The 18,361-nt window shown below is 35.2% G+C and overlaps 1 pseudogene; it reads right to left on the bottom strand.

Annotated features, from left to right (window-relative positions):
• Window positions 1–17,344: 17,344 nt before the first annotated feature.
• On the bottom strand, window positions 17,345–17,746 carry LOC149178235 (elongation factor 1-alpha pseudogene; annotated as a pseudogene).
• Between the last annotated feature and the right edge of the window lie 615 nt (window positions 17,747–18,361).

Here is an 18,361-nt window from a genome sequence, read left to right as displayed (position 1 = left end):
TGATGATTTCTTGTCTAACCCTCTTGACTATGTGGATTTATGTAGGTTTCCCACTTTTCCTCATGCTTATTTACATTATTTTCTTTTCCTTTCTGCTACCAATTTATAGTTCCATTTCTTTGTTGTTGTTGATATCTATCTTTGTTTCTTACCTTTCTTCGTTGTTGTATAATTCATTTCTACTTTTGATGCCCACCTCTAACTCTAACAACATTAACATTTATTTTTTCTTTACCTCCATCCTTCTTCGTTCTTAACTTTCCTTCATAACTTAGTCTAGTCAATGAGAGGAGATATCTGATTACTTAGAATGTCATCCAATACTTTGGAAATATTCCCAAATTTCAACTATTTTTTCTTGTTTTCTGATCATTTCTTAGATAAACAAGCTCAACTTCTAATATTTCACATTGACTTCATTTTTCTTTTAGCTGACTAGTCATTACTATTTTTACTCTTTTTTATTTGTCTTGTTTAGTTCTCATGATAAGAATACATTTTCTTAATTCATCATTCTCAAGTTCCTTATATTCATATTCTTTCATTTGTTCCTTTTTCTATAGATTTATTTTTGAAATCCTCTTGATCTATTTAAAAAAAAAAGATGTTTTTTCTTCTAAAATGGAACTTCTCATCAAGATATTCCTCTATCTCCTTGGTGATACTAACAAATTCACAACCAAGATCAATTTCACTTTTAACTCCTTCTTCATCAATACTAAATGTACAATCATTTTATTCTTAATTACTTGATGAGATATTATCTTCAATATTTACTTGTGCCTATCGATTTTCTCCTTGATATAGACAATGCAACTTATCTAGCATTTATTTTGTAGTCTCACAATGTCTCACTCTAATAGAGTCTAAATTTGATAATCCTTTAAACATAACCTTTCTTTTCTTCAATATAATATTCATTCTCTACAACATGCTTTACAAATAACCATACATTTAAACAAAATCCATTAAATAGGCTTCCATTCTCAGCTTCCAGAATACATAACATGTGTCATTCAAAAATGGTATTCCCTCTAGGGTAAGTCAACCCTAACTAGCCATGGTCTCTTGTGATCTACTTCCTAGAGTAAGTTATGGTACGTATTATTTCTCGTCTCCATCCATGATCAATAATATTGCTTCTTCATCAACATCTCCTTACACTTCTAACACATTTGTGGCATTGCTTATACAATCACAACCATTGATATCATTTTTCATCTTTTGGGATGGTTTCTTCTTATTCCTCCCAATGACCATAATTACTTGGATTAACCTTCGAGTGGTTAAATAGTCCATCAAGGAACCTTCTCTGATACTAATATTTGGGAACCATGATAATACTGAGAGAGGAGGGAAAATCAATATTATGAAAAATTTAAATAATTATTACGAATAAAAGAAATTCCAATTCATTTATCAAATAACCTTGTAAATAAATGATGAATAAATAAATAGCATCATAAACAACATATACATATGTATCACATAAGGACATTAGATGTACATGGAAAATGATCCATGGCGAAAACCAACAATCTTCTTCTAGTTCTTTATGCAAATTCAAGTTCCAACTTGTTGCTGCATTATGTTTACTGGCACCAACTAGAAGGGAGCACCCATTCCTCATTTGCAGGCACCTACATCCAGGAGGCATTAAACTGAAGGAATCAACAACTCCTTGATTTCCAAGCACCCACTTGCAGAACCTAACAGATCCATTTTTCTTCAATTTTTAAACTCATATAATTGCATTTTCATATGTCACTACCTCAACTCTTAACTTGCTATATATATCACTTTAAAAGTAGCACCCTCAGACTATCATTATATGATTTTGCTTTGCCTCTACTCTACAACTCTCATCTCACATCGAGATCTATTCATAATCTATTCAAATGTGCTCAACTATAGTTTTCTCACATTAAAATATAATCATATAATTTCATGTTTTCTCACCAACTCCTCAAATGTAATATTAACACTTAGATATCCTCCCTTTACTTATCAACGACAACTTCAACTTCTAATATTCACATTTAGATCTCTTTAGGGAACTCCAGCCATCATAACTCTCTTTAGCTCTCCTTGAGCCCTCCCATCCCTGAATATTTTACCTTTTTCTTGAGAGTAAAATGTCATTACTCGCTCAACCAAATCCTATTACAAAACATTCTTACACTCTATTTTAATTTCGTATCAGCAAGACCATGGATGATCTTAGCCCTTTCACTAACTCTGGCTTCTTAGAGATTCAACCCCTTTAACCTCTCCATTCGAACAACCATAAATAATTCATTGATTTCCCTTTCTTTTATATATCTATCCATCATTTACGTTGGGTATCAGTTTGTCGTATTTTGCCATGGTAATTTACTCTTTAACTTTATCAACTAGACCAATCTATTTCACTGAATCAATTAGACCAAATCATGCAGAAAACACTCTTCTTCACATACAAATCTCCTATACATCATTCAAGGACACCCATAACATTGGTTTAACATTTTCCCCTATAGATAGGGTCTCTCCCCAATTATCTTCACACCTCCTCAATTAGGAATATCAATTTATATCTATTTGTTCTTCTACATTCCCTCTAATTCAACTATTTCATTTCTCATTCACAATCATCATGATTTAAATCACTTCATATTCATGGGATTTGAATTCATTGGTCACCAAATTTATTTAATATGCAGTGCTAATTTTTTATCAAGACTATAATGTCAAATTTCTTTGTAAAGAGTGTCGAGACACTAAAATTTGTCCCAATAACAGAATGACAAAAATCCTGTAAAACACCAAAATGCGTTTAGCACCAAAATTTGGAACACCAAATTATTTAACCATCAACAATGATTAATGGTCCATGTTCTCTCAGAATTCAAAACATGTATAATAAACTGGTTGATCTTTATTATGAAACCCTCTCGTATGCTCAATGGTTAACAGGATGGGGTCTCAATTTTTTGTTTTTGCAGTTCAACCTTGCTCACCTTTAATCAACACACCATGAGAGATATTAAATTAATCTTTTGATGAATGGTTTATATCAATTTTAGGTTCCCCTTGAATGTATGTCAATTAATAGAAGGGGGGTTTGCAATTTGTTATTTTTTGCAGTAGGTTCCAAAGCCCCTGACCTTGCCTCGTGATGTCCATTGTGACATAATTCATCCTCTGTGACATATGTACCACATCTCGAAATTGAAGCACTATCCTCATTTCAATTTGAAATCTCGTATCCGTGTGATAAATAGTGCATGTGTTCACTTATGCAAGGAAGTTTAGACCCCATATAACCCCATATTTCAACATTGTACATTTGATGCTAATCCAAATATGGTCTTATCTGACAAACTCCCACAATCATGGATTGATTGGATTTATGAATACCTCAAATCTGAATCTTTTTTTGGGCCCATAGCCTTATCACCAAGATTTTTTCCAAAATGTCAATAACAGAGAGAAACATTACAAATATTCTCCTTGGGCGTGAATACCAATGATTTTCCACATCATTAAATAAATTCATCAAGACACATGACTACCTTTGAGTGGTTTCGTGTGTCACCCATATTTGGCCTACTCTTCCAACCAAAAGCTCTAAAAAACCTGCCATGTGTCATCATATCAAGGCACCACCTCATCACACTAACCATGTTATCATCACGAGGTACTGCCACATCACCTACCTTTTCTAATCAAATTAGCCTATGTATCACTAATATCACTTCAACAACCATGCCATAAGCTTGTATGGAGACAAATCTTATATTTGATTGTTTTCCAAAATTTTTCCTTTGTTGAATTCCCAAAGGAGTGGATTGCATGATATAAAGTAATTGTGGAATAAATCTTCTAGATTCATGAAACTATCTAGATCTTGGCCACTTCTAAAGAGGATGTATCATTCACCCCCCGATGCCCATATGTCTCATATCCTTAGATATCATTATCGTCTAAATGAGTCTAGATTGATCTAGCATATGATTATATCCACAACATGCCAAAGCTCTTGTGCCTTCAATGGCATGGATTTCTTGTGTGACCAAGTATTCTAGATAAATTTAGATGATTCTTGATATTTTTTCCACACACTAACTTCATTTCACCGCTAGATTTCCTGAATGCCCCCAGATTCTTCGAATCCTGCTCTTTTTGCCAAACATTCCTTCACCTAAAACCCTTTTTTCTCCTCAATCCTTCGGATTTTGGTTAAGTTCCATATACTTTTGGAAGGTCTCTAAGAGAGTTATCCAACCAAACCCATTGCTTCTGCTTTTCGCCAACTTACTTGCAGGAAAAATGCCTTCAACAACAAACTATTAAACCATACATTCATTTATCATCAAATAGAAAAACACATAAGTTACAACCTCAATAAGCTTCCCCTAAGCTTGCATTGACATTGACATGATTGGCTTCCAAATTCCTCCTTATCAACACCCTCCTTGGGCTTGACATCAATGAAAATAATTTTCTTAACAAAAAGTTGTTTAATGAAAAACATTATGGCTTCATGTTCTAGCACATATTTTACAATAAAATATAATGAGGTATGCAGAGTAAAAAATGAGGACTTTTTTTACATTCGCCACATGACTAGATTCATGTATTTTAATGCTATATAGTATTGGCTAAAGTAATGGGAAAAGAAGTTTTGACAAATTTTCAAAAGGATCAAATTAGAGATAACAATAAGAAGGATTAGAAAGAAGTTGATGTTATCCAAAATGGCTTGAATGAAGCATATTTCTGAATATCTCAAGAAAAAATTTCTCACTGATAGTGTGGGACATCTTAGAGAATAATTATGAGGGAATCGATATTGTGAAGATAGTTAAGTTACACAAATTAAACCTTTAGTTTAGGAAATTAAATTTGAAGGAGTCAAATTCAATAGACTACTACATGACCCAAGTGATGAACAATGTCAATCAGTTAAGGATGAATGGTGAATAACTTCTAGATCATAAATTTGTAGAGAAGGTTCTTATAACCTTAGATAAGAAGATTGATATATTGATCATTTTCATTGAACAATATAAGGTCATTTGGTAATTATCAATAGATGATATGTCAGGATCCTTGGTACTCCATGAATACCAAATAAATAAGAATAAAAATTCTTTACAAAATGTATTTGAATAGCAGGTTTTTATCTAAAAGGTAGAGGGGTATTAAGGTCAAGAGGTTTGGGTAGGAATAACATAAGTAATAAATATTTTATAAATCGAAAGGAGATTGGATCAAATCATCATAGTTGAAATGGGAATAGTAGAATAAGTTTATTACCAAATTGAAGCATGAAAAATCCAAAATTAAGTGTTGTATTATAAGAATATAGGTCATTATGCACATGAATCTCAGAAGAACATATTTGATTTTAATAAATAAAATTCAAATTCTTCTAACAATTCTCATAACTATCAATGATATTTGTTCCATACATGTAACACTTCTCAAGGTCTAAACAATGATATTTGGATTATAGATAGTGAATTTAGAAATCAAATTACATGAAATGGAAGGATAATTAAATATATATGATTCATAAAACCCTAAATTCAAGTTGGAGTAAAAAAGTATTTTAAAAGTTGTGTGAAAAATAATGGTCAACATCCTTGCGAGATAAGGTTATAAAAGTAAAATATCAAATGTCTACTATGTTTTATTTTTGAACCATAATATTATAGCTATTGCCTAAATTACTCACAAATGGTATCCTATAATCATTAAGGGAGATTATTATTTCATATGTGACAAAAATCCTAGTAAGGTGTTGAATACAAATGTGAATATGAAAAAGAGTAAGATCCATCCCCTTGCCATGAGATTCAAGAGGCATGGTGATTCATTCGATAAAATAAATTGTTTGGATGATTTTTAGTTTTGGGATTTCCATTCTTTCATCTACATTTTACTAGGCTAAGAATATTGTAACAAAATAAGAATTTGAAGGTTTCCCTTCTATTCGAGAGCTAACTATCTCATGGTACAATTGTACTCTAGCAAAAAAACACATGCGTAATTTTCCTAAGGGGGATTTTTATAGAGTATAGGAATCGTTTTAGTTAGTTCATACAAATCTATGTTGTCCAATGCCAGCCCAATTTCTAGGAGGATGTTACTACTTTCTCAAATTCTTGTATGACAACAACAAAATGAAATGGGTTTATTCTATTGCATTTTCTCACAATGAGATAAGAAACATTCAAAGAGACTTGAAAATTTAAGTCAATGATGGAGAAGAAAAAGTGTCATCACATTAATGTGTTAAAATTAGATATAGGATGTGAATATAATTTAAAATATTTTCACATGTACAAGTAGCATTGGAAAAAGTGAAAATTCACAACAAGATACACATTTAAGCAAAATGGTGTAGCTGAAAGGAAGAATAAAATCATTGTGAATATGGTTATAAGCATGTCGAAAGAAAAAAATATATATATCAAAATATTTTTGGGGATAAGTAACATCTTTCTTATCTTATGTTTTGAATACATGTCCCATTAAAAGTATGAACAAAAACATTTCATACGAAGATTTGAGAGGTATGAGCTACAGTTTATCAAAATTTACAGTTTTTGGTTGTGTGGAATATGCTCATGTTCCTAAAGGGTTTAGAAGGAATCTTGATGACACAATTGAGAAGTTCATATTTTTTGGGTACACTTATAACTCCAAGGCATAAAAATTGTATAATTAATAGAAAAATAAGTTTGTAATTATTACGAATGTTGAAATTAAAGAATATGAAGCATGGGATGGAGGAGACTGACAAGTAAATAATAGCTGGAGTAGAAATACTTCAACAAGAAGATGAATCATAGGATCATTGCAAAAGGATGATAACAAGGTACACAAATGCAGTCACGAGTCAAATCTATTCCAATATGAAATCCAAGAAATTTGTTCAAAGTGAGTCATCTACTCAAACAAATCAATCAAACCCTACTATTGAATGAAGTGTTGAATATGATCCCAAAATTGTTTCCGTAAGATCTAAAATTATTAGAAGTTTGAGAGAAATATATGAATATTTAGATCTAAATTCAAGTTCATTTACATGTAAGCCGACATCCTTTGAAGAGGAAATTAAAGAATAAAATTCGGTCAAATAAATAGATGAAAAGATGGATTCCATATACAAGAAAAATACATTAGATATAGTAGAATGATCAAAATCTAAATACTGCATTGGTGTAAAATGCGTTTACAAAGGAAAGCTTAATGAAAAAATGAGACTTTGAGATGTGCAAGGCTATATTGGTAGCAAAATGTTTTGAACAACAACCTACAATTGATTATGGTGAGGCCTCCGCACTAGTTGCAAGGATAAATACAATTATTGTTGTCATTTCATTAACATCTCAAAACAATTGGATAGTTTATTGAATGAATATAAATTTATTGTTCCATAATCAAATTTTAGAAGAACATATTTATGTGGAGATACCAGCAGACTATGTGATAAAATGACATAAGGATAAGGCATGCAAGTTTAAAAATTATTTATCAACTTATGAAAAGTCCTAGAGCATAATATAATATGATTGATTCATGTTATTCCATAATGGATTTCATGAAAGTAACAACAAAAATACATTGTATACAAAGGTGAATGAGCAAGATCTAATTCTAATTTTTGTTTGTATGTTAATAATGAGGTCATCATAGGAAATATATCAGTGGAAAAATTTAAATCAATTAGCAGGCAAAAAGATGAAATGAATAATTTGGCTTCAATGAGATTTTTTCTTGGTATTGATGTAATTCAATTATATTCACGTAATTTTTTGTTTCAATCAGGGTATTCCATGATTGTGCTAAAGATTTTGAAGATGATCAATTGTAAATTAGAACCAACTACAATTGCAATAGTAACAAAGCATATGAAAGTAGATATAGGATCTAAACTAGCTCAAACACTATAGAAAGAGTGGGTTGAAACTCTCATGTATTCCACTAAAACTAGGTTACACATTATGTAAGTTCTAGTTTTATTTCTAGGTTCATAGAGTCTCTAAAAACTTCATTGGCATGTTGGAAAAATAATTATATAGTATTATAGTAGAGTTCCATGCCTTAGAAAAAATTATGAAACTAGCAATCAATGGAGGATATTCAAAACTATAGGTTGATGATAAATCCCATTTGGTTATAGAAATTGTTAGCAAAACCATCAACAACACTCCTTTAGAAAAATTGTCTAAGAGCTAGAGACTTGAGCATATCATCTCCAACATTAAAAACTTGCTCCACTCTATTCATTATGTCATAACTTCGCATTTTCATTAAATAAGCAATAAAGCATCTAATTCCATGGCCAACATGCGATGCCAGGGTAGGAACACCTTTCTAATTGAAACTTAATCTAAAAAGAGGTTGTCCAGCTAGAGAGAACCTCCACAATCCATTCTAGATTTTGAGGGAAGGCCCTAGATTAAGGTGTTGGATGATGGGACATTGCAGGTCAAGGGGGTAGCCCACTACCTCGCTACTTCCCACAACAATTAAGAGGTGGGTGACATGGCCAACCATCCTCGTATAGTACACATGTGAATTGTTCCCATTATATTGATTACCATGTCAGATCTTTCTTTGTTTGAATATTTTGCGAGGGAGGACCTTGCTTTCCAATCTTTTGGGTGTGCTTAGGCTCCTCCCTCATTGTAAGTGGGACAATTCACTTGCCCTTCTAATAGTGAAGGGTTTGTGTGATATGGAAAATTTGTAAAGCCATTGTATAATTCATGTGATTTTTCTTATACTTGGTTGTTTTTTTTTTGTTCATGGATTTGAAATGACCTACATATGCATGCAAGACAACTTGGATTTCAAGTCTAGAGGTAGTAGGGGCAAGCAGTGGTTATTGGGTTATGGTCTAGAGATAGGGTTCGGGAACATAGAGGTGAACTATTTGAAGACACCATTGACTACACTAGAGCTAGATGTTGTAGGAGTTGGTGGTATTATTCTATCACCAATACACACAAATTCATTGGTCCATTTTCAATGGGCTAGACATATCAAGGTATTATCTTACTCTTCTAGCTCAATTATTTTCTTCTTTGGTTTTGGTATGTCAATGGTGTAAGCTTGGGGCCTATGTTTTAAGTTCTACTAGGGCGGGTTGTGTCTTGCATTGTTTTGTCTCTGGGAGAGTGCATGAACTTGATAGGAGTTTTTCATCTGCTACTTTTCTTCATTGGTCCTCCTTTTTCTGTTGGCTTGGGACACCCATAATTCCTAGAACCTTTTGGTTTCTCCTTCCGTTTGGCTTTCCCAAACTCATTCCTTTTAGTCCTGGTATGTTGTGGGAAATCTTTATTTCCTGGTTAGTTTTATTTTGGTGCAATAAGCCCCAACTATGAATGTGTACCTATCAGGAAGGTAAGGGATGAGTTCCACAGGGTAAGTCACATGCCCGAGCCCATGCCTAAGAAGTTTCATCCATATTCCATTCATCCACCCCTTGTTAAAATTCACAAATAAATTTTCCAACTCGAAGATCTTACTACCAATTACCTTCAAGCTTTTTTTGATTTTAAAATCTTTGAGGAGGTATCCAATGGGTTCTTAAACCTGTCTATACCAAAGGAAAAAGAAGCCAATACCTAAACTCCATAACCATTCATTAGTTGCTAAAAACTCTTATGGGTATGCTTAAAGGATAATTATTCAAACGCTAATGATATCATCTCTTCCTTGAATTAAATCAGGTGGTTTCAATGATAATAGCACTCATGTCTTGCTAGTTTGGATGCTTAGCTAGCTCTCTTTGAAATTCATATTCAATGTGAACTAAAACCTCCTACTCCTACTAGTACAAGCACTCAGGACCCAACTCTAGTCACCTCTTTAGGCACTTGATATCACAATATGCCTTGTGGTAGTTTTTTTACTTATGTATGTATTCCACTACATGGTAGGCTTAGTAGTTTTCAGAAGCACATGTTTTTATTTTGTTATAATCAGACTTCAGTTAATAGTCACCAAATATAATTTCCCCCGAGGTAGATTTGGACCGAGCATTACATGGACTATGATAGTTTTGATGCCGTGCGCTAAAATTTTGAGGTAATACAAAGTTAATTCACAAAAAAATTATTATTATTATAAAATGAATTAATACGTTTCAACAAGCATATGCATGTTCATATGACATTTTTTCTAATTATTCAATTTAACTAAAAGTTCAGAAATAACACAAATACTTTTGAGGTAACTCTCAACATTTAATTTCTCAATACCACTAAAAATGTTCTAAAATATTACATGAAGGTTAAATCCATTCATCCACTGATGTTGGACGCCAAATCCTCTATGGGTTGGTGTAGAATGTGAACAACCATAAGAGTCCAAGAGACCTTGAAATGTGGAACCCAACGGTCACACAAATGTACTATAAATGTATATCATTGTCAAATAATAGATGTACTCTACTTCTTATCTTTAATATTCGATTTCTGCCATGTGTGTGTTTAACATGGTATTAGAGCCCCAAGTCTACATATCTGAGTTTCTCTGCATGTCTGAGTTTGTTATGATTTGTATTTCTACAATCCTTTCCATAACATCTATGTTCCTACTAGCATCCTAGATTTGAAGGTCAAAGGGAATATAAAACAATTTGGTGCTGTATTGAATTCCACAACGGTGAATGAAGCAGTGAGTCTCTCCTTCTATTATGCACTTTACAATTGCATTGAAGCTCCTTCTGTTATATGTGCTAGTTCATATGCTAAATGTATATGCAGTGTTGTATTCATATCTGCGCATTGTGTTAAGTGTTCTGAAAGCCATGCATACCTGTTTCTGGTTAACTCCCTATGCCAATGTTGTCATAAATAATGTCAGGCTAACATATTAACGCCTCTCACCTCCATGCTGTTATGAAACCAGCTCAAGAAAAGATAGAAAAGATAGATCAACGCCTTAGAATTCAGCCTCTTCGAGGGGGCAACCTCCTTTACATTACATAAATGAACAATTCTTGGATGATTCAAATGACAAAACCTCCTTTCTATATATAGGAGTCTAAGGAGTCACAATATAATCCAGCCGACCTAACAATAATAATATAAAGCCACAAAAATAACAATAGAGGGATTCTATGGGGCACAGAAATAACAATATGGGGGTAATAGGGGCACAACAATATAAATAAGGGGTATAACTACAATAGTAATGGGGTAATCACTAGTATTATAGGGACCCAACATGCCCCTCTCCTTCAAAAAAGTGTTGTCCTCAACGCTTGAGTAGTTCTGGATACTTCTGCATAAAATTCTCATCCTCCCATGTGGAATCTTCAGCGGATAAGTTCTTCCACTTGATAAGATACTCTGAAATTGATCGATTTCGTAGCTGTCGAGTTCTTGTTTCTGTGACTGCTTCCGGTTCCAATATAATTTTTCCTTCCTCGTCAAGTTCTGGCAATATTGTTTGAATTGGGAGCTTGTCGCCTATAACCTTCTTTAAACATGAAACATGGAAAACTGGGTGCAATCGAGAAGCTGCAGGAAGCTCCAATTTGTATGCCATAGTACCAATCTTTTGCAACACCTTGTACGGACCATAATACTTTGGTGATAATTTATTATCCTTCTTAGCTTGCTTTAGGGACATTTGCTTATATGGTTGTAGCCGTAGGAATACCCAATCACCTACATCAAAACTTCTTTCACTGCGATGTTGATCTGCCTGTTGTTTCATTCTATTTTGTGCCAACACGAGGTTATCCTTTAAGAGTTGGAGGACTTGTTGTTGATGTTCGATGTGATGTTCCACTGCCTGAACCTTAGAATTTTCTCTTAAATATGATGTGATGGATGGTGGTTGATACCCATAAAGTGCCATAAATGGGGTCATTTTTGTTGCTGTATGGAAGGAAGTGTTATACCACCATTCAGCCAGAGGCAACCATTTGACCCATTGTGTCTGTTTATCAGATACAAAGCAACGAAGATATCCTTCCAAACATTTGTTTACTATCTCAGTTTGCCCATCAGATTGAGGATGATAAGATGAGCTATGAGCTAACTGAGTACCAAGACAAGAAAATAATTCTGTCCAAAAATTTCCAGTGAAAATGGGATCTCTGTCACTTACAATAATCTTTGGGTTTCCATGTAGCTTTTGAACTGTTTCCATAAATGCAGTAGAAACTGTACTGGCTTTAAATGGATGTGATAATGCACAAAAGTGTGCATACTTGGTAAGTCTGTCAACTACCACCATGATGACACTCTTTCCCTCAGACTTGGGTAAACCTGTGATAAAATCCATTGAAACCTCCTCCCAACGTTGGCTTGGAATGGATAAAGGTTGTAATAGACCCGGTGTCTTAATTGTTTCAACTTTATTTTGTTGGCAAACCAAACATTCCGCCACAAACTTTTGAATATCTGATTTAAGGCCATCCCAAAAAAATTCCTTCTTAACCCTGTGGTAAGTTTTTAAAAATCCTGAGTGCCCTCCTAAGGGAGAAGTGTGCAATTCCATAAGAATCTTTTGTTTTAGCTGGGAATTCTTACAGAGGTATAAGCGATCTTTGTACCATAACGAATCATTTTGCCAGCTAAATGTATCAGAAGTACTGGAATCTTGTTGTAGCTTTCGAATAAGTGCCCACACTTCTTCGTCATTCTTCCATTCCTCCCTTGCTTCGTTTATCCAATCTGGTTGGATAATAGAAATGGCACACAACAATGCTTCCACATCCTCATCCTTTCTTGAGAGTGCATCTGCCACCACATTTTGCTTCCCTTTTTTGTAGATGATTTCAAAGTCATAACCCAACATCTTTGTGACCCACTTTTGTTGCTCTTCAGAGGATAATCTTTGTTCTAAAAAGTATTTAAGGCTATCATGATCCGTTTTTACCTTGAAGTGTCTTCCCATTAGGTAGGGTCGCCATTTCTTAAGTGCATGGAGTATTGCCAACATTTCCTTCTCATAAATAGCTTTGCTTAAAAACTTTCCCTTGATTGGACGACTTTCAAAAGCAATGGGTCTTTCATCTTGCATTAGAACAGCACCAATTCCATTTCCTGAAGCATCACATTCCACAATAAAGGTTTTTGTGAAGTCCGGTGTAGCTAAGACCGGTGCTTGGCACATTGCCTCTTTAAGATGTTCAAAGGCCTTTGTTGCTTCCGGAGTCCATGAAAATGAATCTTTCTTCAATAATGTTGTTAGAGGTGCTGCTATTCTCCCATAATTCTTAACAAACTTGCGATAATACCCTGTCAACCCAAGAAATCCTCGCAGATGCTTTATGGATGTGGGGATTTTCCATTCCTTAATGGCTTTAATTTTGCTAGGGTCTACCTTAACTCCTTCATGAGATACAATATGACCCAAATATTCCACCTCCTGGACTCCAAAGAAACATTTGGATCTTTTTGCATATAATTGTTTCTCCTCCAATAGTTGTAGCACCCTGTCAACATGTTCAACATGATCCTTCCAAGACTTGCTGTAGATTAGTATATCATCAAAAAATACTAACACAAATTTTCTAAGGAATGGTTTGAAAATTGAATTCATCAAACCTTGAAATGTTGAAGGTGCATTGGTAAGGCCAAAAGGCATGACCAAAAATTCATAATGACCCTCATGAGTTCTAAATGCCGTTTTCGGAATGTCTTCAATCTTCATTCTGATTTGATGATATCCCGAACGAAGATCCAACTTGGTGAAGTAAATTGATCCATGCAATTCATCCAGTAATTCATCAATGACAGGAATGGGGAACTTATCTTTAATAGTGAGCTTGTTGAGCTCCCTATAATCCGGACACATGCGCCATGATCCATCCTTCTTGTGCACCAATACTACTGGAGCTGAGAAAGAACTTTGACTCGGTTGAATTATACCAGCCTCTAGCATTTCTGCAACCATACGTTCAATTTCACTTTTTTGGACATAGGGATATCTGTACGGCCTGATGTTTGGAGGAACACTTCCTGGAATCAGATGAATAGCATGATCATGATCACGCATAGGTGGGAGACCTTTGGGAGTCTCAAATACCTTGGAATGATTGTCCAGGACTTTTTGGAGATCTGGAGAAATAGATGATTCCAATGTGGAAACATCTAGCGAACATAATTGTGCAATTACACCTCTTTGCTCCTTTTTTAGAAGCTTTGTCATGCCATTAGAGCTGATTATCTTTCCTGGTTTCCCTGCAATACCCCTTAATTCAACTTCCTTTCCTTCCGTAGAAAATTTGATGAAAAGTTCTTGAAAATTAAAAGCTATTGTACCCAAGGATTGTAGCCATTGGACTCCTAGTACAACATCAGCACCTCCCATTGGAATGGAAAGCATTGGGCTAGTCAATACATATTCTCCCATGGATAGCTTGATATTATGGCACTTTCCAGAGCAATTTATTGTTCCTCCATTTGCAATCATCACTTGACACTCTGGTGCTGGATATAGGAAGCAATTCAATTCTTTTGCTACCCTACAATGAATAAAATTGTGGGTGCTTCCTGAATCAATCAACACTATTACCTTTTTCTTCTTGATTTGTCCTTCTATCTTGATGGTTTGAGGAGTGGTAATTCCCGCCAATGCATTACAAGATATGGTCGGATTTATTTGTTCTTCATCTAGGCTTTGTTCCTGGAGTATATCCTCTTCTTTTGACCTTTCTTGCTCCTTTTCTTCTTCCTCTTCACAATCTATGTAGAATAATTTCTTCTCAGCACACTTATGACCTTTTGTGTATTTGCTATCACAACTGTAACAAAGCCCTTTTGCTCTTTTTTCTTCCAATTGTTGTGGTGTCAACCTTGTAGGTTGTGGAAGACTAGGGGCAACAACACTTCCGTCTTTATAGTTGTGAGTGGTATGCTTCCTAGTTGCCATAATTTTGCTTTCCATTTTTCTTGCTAACCTGAATGCCTTCTCTAATGAATCAGGTTCCCAAAGGCGAACATCATGTTGGATATTATCCTTTAAAGACCCTATGAACACATCAATCCTATGCTCCTCTGGAATATCTTTTACCCTTATGTTCAATTTTTGGAACTCCTCAATGTGCTCCATTATTGAACCCTTTTGTTTGAGACTTATCAATTGGCTAAAAAAAGTGTTGCTTTTTGTATCCTCATAATGTGCTATCAATTCTTCCGTAAAAATTGCCCAAGTGATAAATTGTTTACGAGAACAAAGCCATTGATACCATACAAACTGATTTGGTTCCAAATATAAAGTTGCCATACGTACCTTTTGTGTGTTTTGCACATTATTGAGATCGAAGAATTGCTCCATCTGTAATATCCATGTGGCGGGATCCTTGCCATCAAACTTCCTCATATCGATTTTTGGAATATGGTGATTCTTCGATCCAACATTAGCGTCTATGGAATCATGATTAACATTTCTTTTGTTCTCATCATGAGTTTCCTTTACTACCTTTTCACCATTAGTAAGTATTTCTTGTAGAAAATTTGTCAAATCTGTCTTCAAATCTGCCATGCCTGTCTTCAAATTTGTGTTCAAATCTATCTTCAAATTATCCATCTTAGCTTCCATGCCATTCATCTTAGCTTCCACGCCATTTATCTTAGCTTCTGTTAACTTTTGTGAGCGTGACATTTGTTGCACTTGTTCTTGTAATTTTGATATATCATGTAGCATTTCTTCCTCTTCTTCATGAGTCATGCTAGAGCTTTCAGGTTCCTTACTAGGTGTTTGCATTTTCTTTCCTCGGGGCATCAGTTACCGATAATAATGCTCTACTATGCCCTTTGAATTCCTTCAAAATAAATTTTCAAACCAAGCTTAAGCAAAAATTTAAAAAAATCTACACACCTTTTTTCACTTTGTAGGAGCTCGATATTGCCTCTGATGTATCTCTGTACTTTTCAATCATCTAGTTCTGAATTTGTGACCTGTAGTAGCTCTCTGTGTCCTCTTTCCAATGCCACCAGTCTGATCCAAATTGGATTCTCCAAGAAAGAGTTATGCACAATCTCCCAAGATGACCTGATTATAGACCTTTCCAGAAGAGCAAACTTGTATGAAGTGCCACGTGTACAATTTTCGATCTTTGGTTCTGAAAAAGATATACAAGAAACTACAGTCCGTCCTCTTTCTGTACCTTCTTACGAAATTTCAATCCGATTCCCAGAGAGAAAGTTATGACGATTTTCCCCAGGTCACCTGTTTTGAATGTAATTCAGGAGTCTGCAAAAAGACCAACTTCCTCAGATCATATCTCCGCAAATATCGCGCAAAAAGCTCTGAAATTTGGACCCAAGGTTCAACGCGATTTCTTCTCAAATGGGTTTTTTTTGCGACTTCTGAAACATCACAGAAAAAAGTTATAGCGAAAATGCCACGATGACCTGTTTGGAGCAGCGAAACCCTAGAATCCAAAGCTCTGATACCAAATGTTATGAAACCAGCTCAAGAAAAGATAGAAAAGATAGATCAACGCCTTAGAATTCAGCCTCTTCGAGGGGGCAACCTCCTTTACATTACATAAATGAACAATTCTTGGATGATTCAAATGACAAAACCTCCTTTCTATATATAGGAGTCTAAGGAGTCACAATATAATCCAGCCGACCTAACAATAATAATATAAAGCCACAAAAATAACAATAGAGGGATTCTATGGGGCACAGAAATAACAATATGGGGGTAATAGGGGCACAACAATATAAATAAGGGGTATAACTACAATAGTAATGGGGTAATCACTAGTATTATAGGGACCCAACACATGATGTCCATCCACACCAGGTTTATAGCATGTCCCTTTGTTTATCAGGTCTGCTACTTACATGCACCAAGCCATTTCATTTAATTATGTCTCTGCCATTCTACACTATTTTTCTAGCAAAAATGCCCCTTTGTCCATCATATTCGCATGTTGGGTGCTTGATTGTGTTTTTAGGGATCATTTAAATTCTAGCAAACCTTCCACCTACATTCAAGCACCAGTCAACAAGTTTGTCGGCACTTTTGGCTATTGCCTGCACCATAGTCATTTTGTGCATACGTCTCGTTTTTACATTAGTTGTATTTTACATATCTCCATGTTGTTGTTTTAGAAGACCTCAATGCTCTTGTCTCTTTAACATTTGTTGTCTCTATTGTGCACATAAATGCTCCTTGTCAGAACTGTAATAGTGCGTTACTTTTCAATTCTGGTCTCGAGTGATATTTAACGCCAGAATTGAGATTCATGCCAAGATTCATATTCATGTTTCTAGTGGACGAGGATGAGGTACAGGGCATACCATTTGCACCATTTGTGTCATAACCGCGAGATTTCTTCAACATGAACTCAAAGGGCTCTGTGTTAAGCTGTCGAAGAGAGGCGAGATTCAAACTTGGTTTGCGAGTGCCACCATAGCTTGATCAAAACTACACAGTCAGCTTGAGATGTTCCAGTAATCATGTTCTTGATAAAATCACGATGGCCAGGGGCATCAATCACAGTGCAGTAGTATTTAGTTGTCTCAAACTTCCATAGTGCAATATCAATTGTGATACCACGTTCACGTTCAACCTTGAGCTTGTCAAGAACCCAAGCATACTTGAATGACCTCTTGTTCATCTCAGCAACTTCTTTCTCAAAGCATTCAATCACACGCTTGTCAATTCCTCCAAGCTTGTAGATCAAATGCCCAGTGGTTGTTGACTTGTCGGAGTTGACATGGCCAATAACCACAATGTTGATATGGGTTTTCTCCTTTCCCATGATGAACTAAATTCTCTTACAAAAATGGTTGCCTGAGTCTGGAGAATCAGAAGCACCGCAGAACAGCTTCGCAGCGGCATGGAGAGCAGAGAGACTCACACAAGATGAAGAGGACAAAAGATTGATATCAAAGCCATTGTTGTTTCTCGTTTCAAATTCGCATTCGAGGAGCTCATCCACACTGTGGTAGCTGGTCAAACTAAATTACAATTCGATTCAGGGCATCGATTTGTGCCACCATAGCTTGACTCCTGCCATCACATCTAGAGCATCTGCAAATGCCCAAACTGCATACTACTCCACTCTAGAAATCTTGTCAGCGGTAGCTTGTACAACATGTGAACATGAAATTTCTGCAGATCCACCACCATATACGATTGAACTATCATGAATCAAGTTCCAAGCAACACAAAGTGCATCATGAAGGCTTCGCTTTGTCTCTTCTATCATCATCTTGTTTCCACCACGAATAAAAACTGTCACTGCCCTTGAATTTGCACATTGTTCTATGTATAACATCCGATCCTTAGTTGTGCCAAATGCTTTCTCCCTCACAAGTCTAGCCTTCACTAGCTTCTTAGGTGTCAATTCCTAAAATCATGGTACTATCCGCTG

Source organism: Pinus tabuliformis, chromosome 4_1 (assembly GCF_031772625.1).
Source record: "Pinus tabuliformis cultivar Carrire ecotype Pingquan chromosome 4_1, CPIR1, whole genome shotgun sequence".
NCBI classification, from domain to species: domain Eukaryota; kingdom Viridiplantae; phylum Streptophyta; class Pinopsida; order Pinales; family Pinaceae; genus Pinus; species Pinus tabuliformis.
This window is presented reverse-complemented; position numbering and strand designations above follow the sequence as displayed.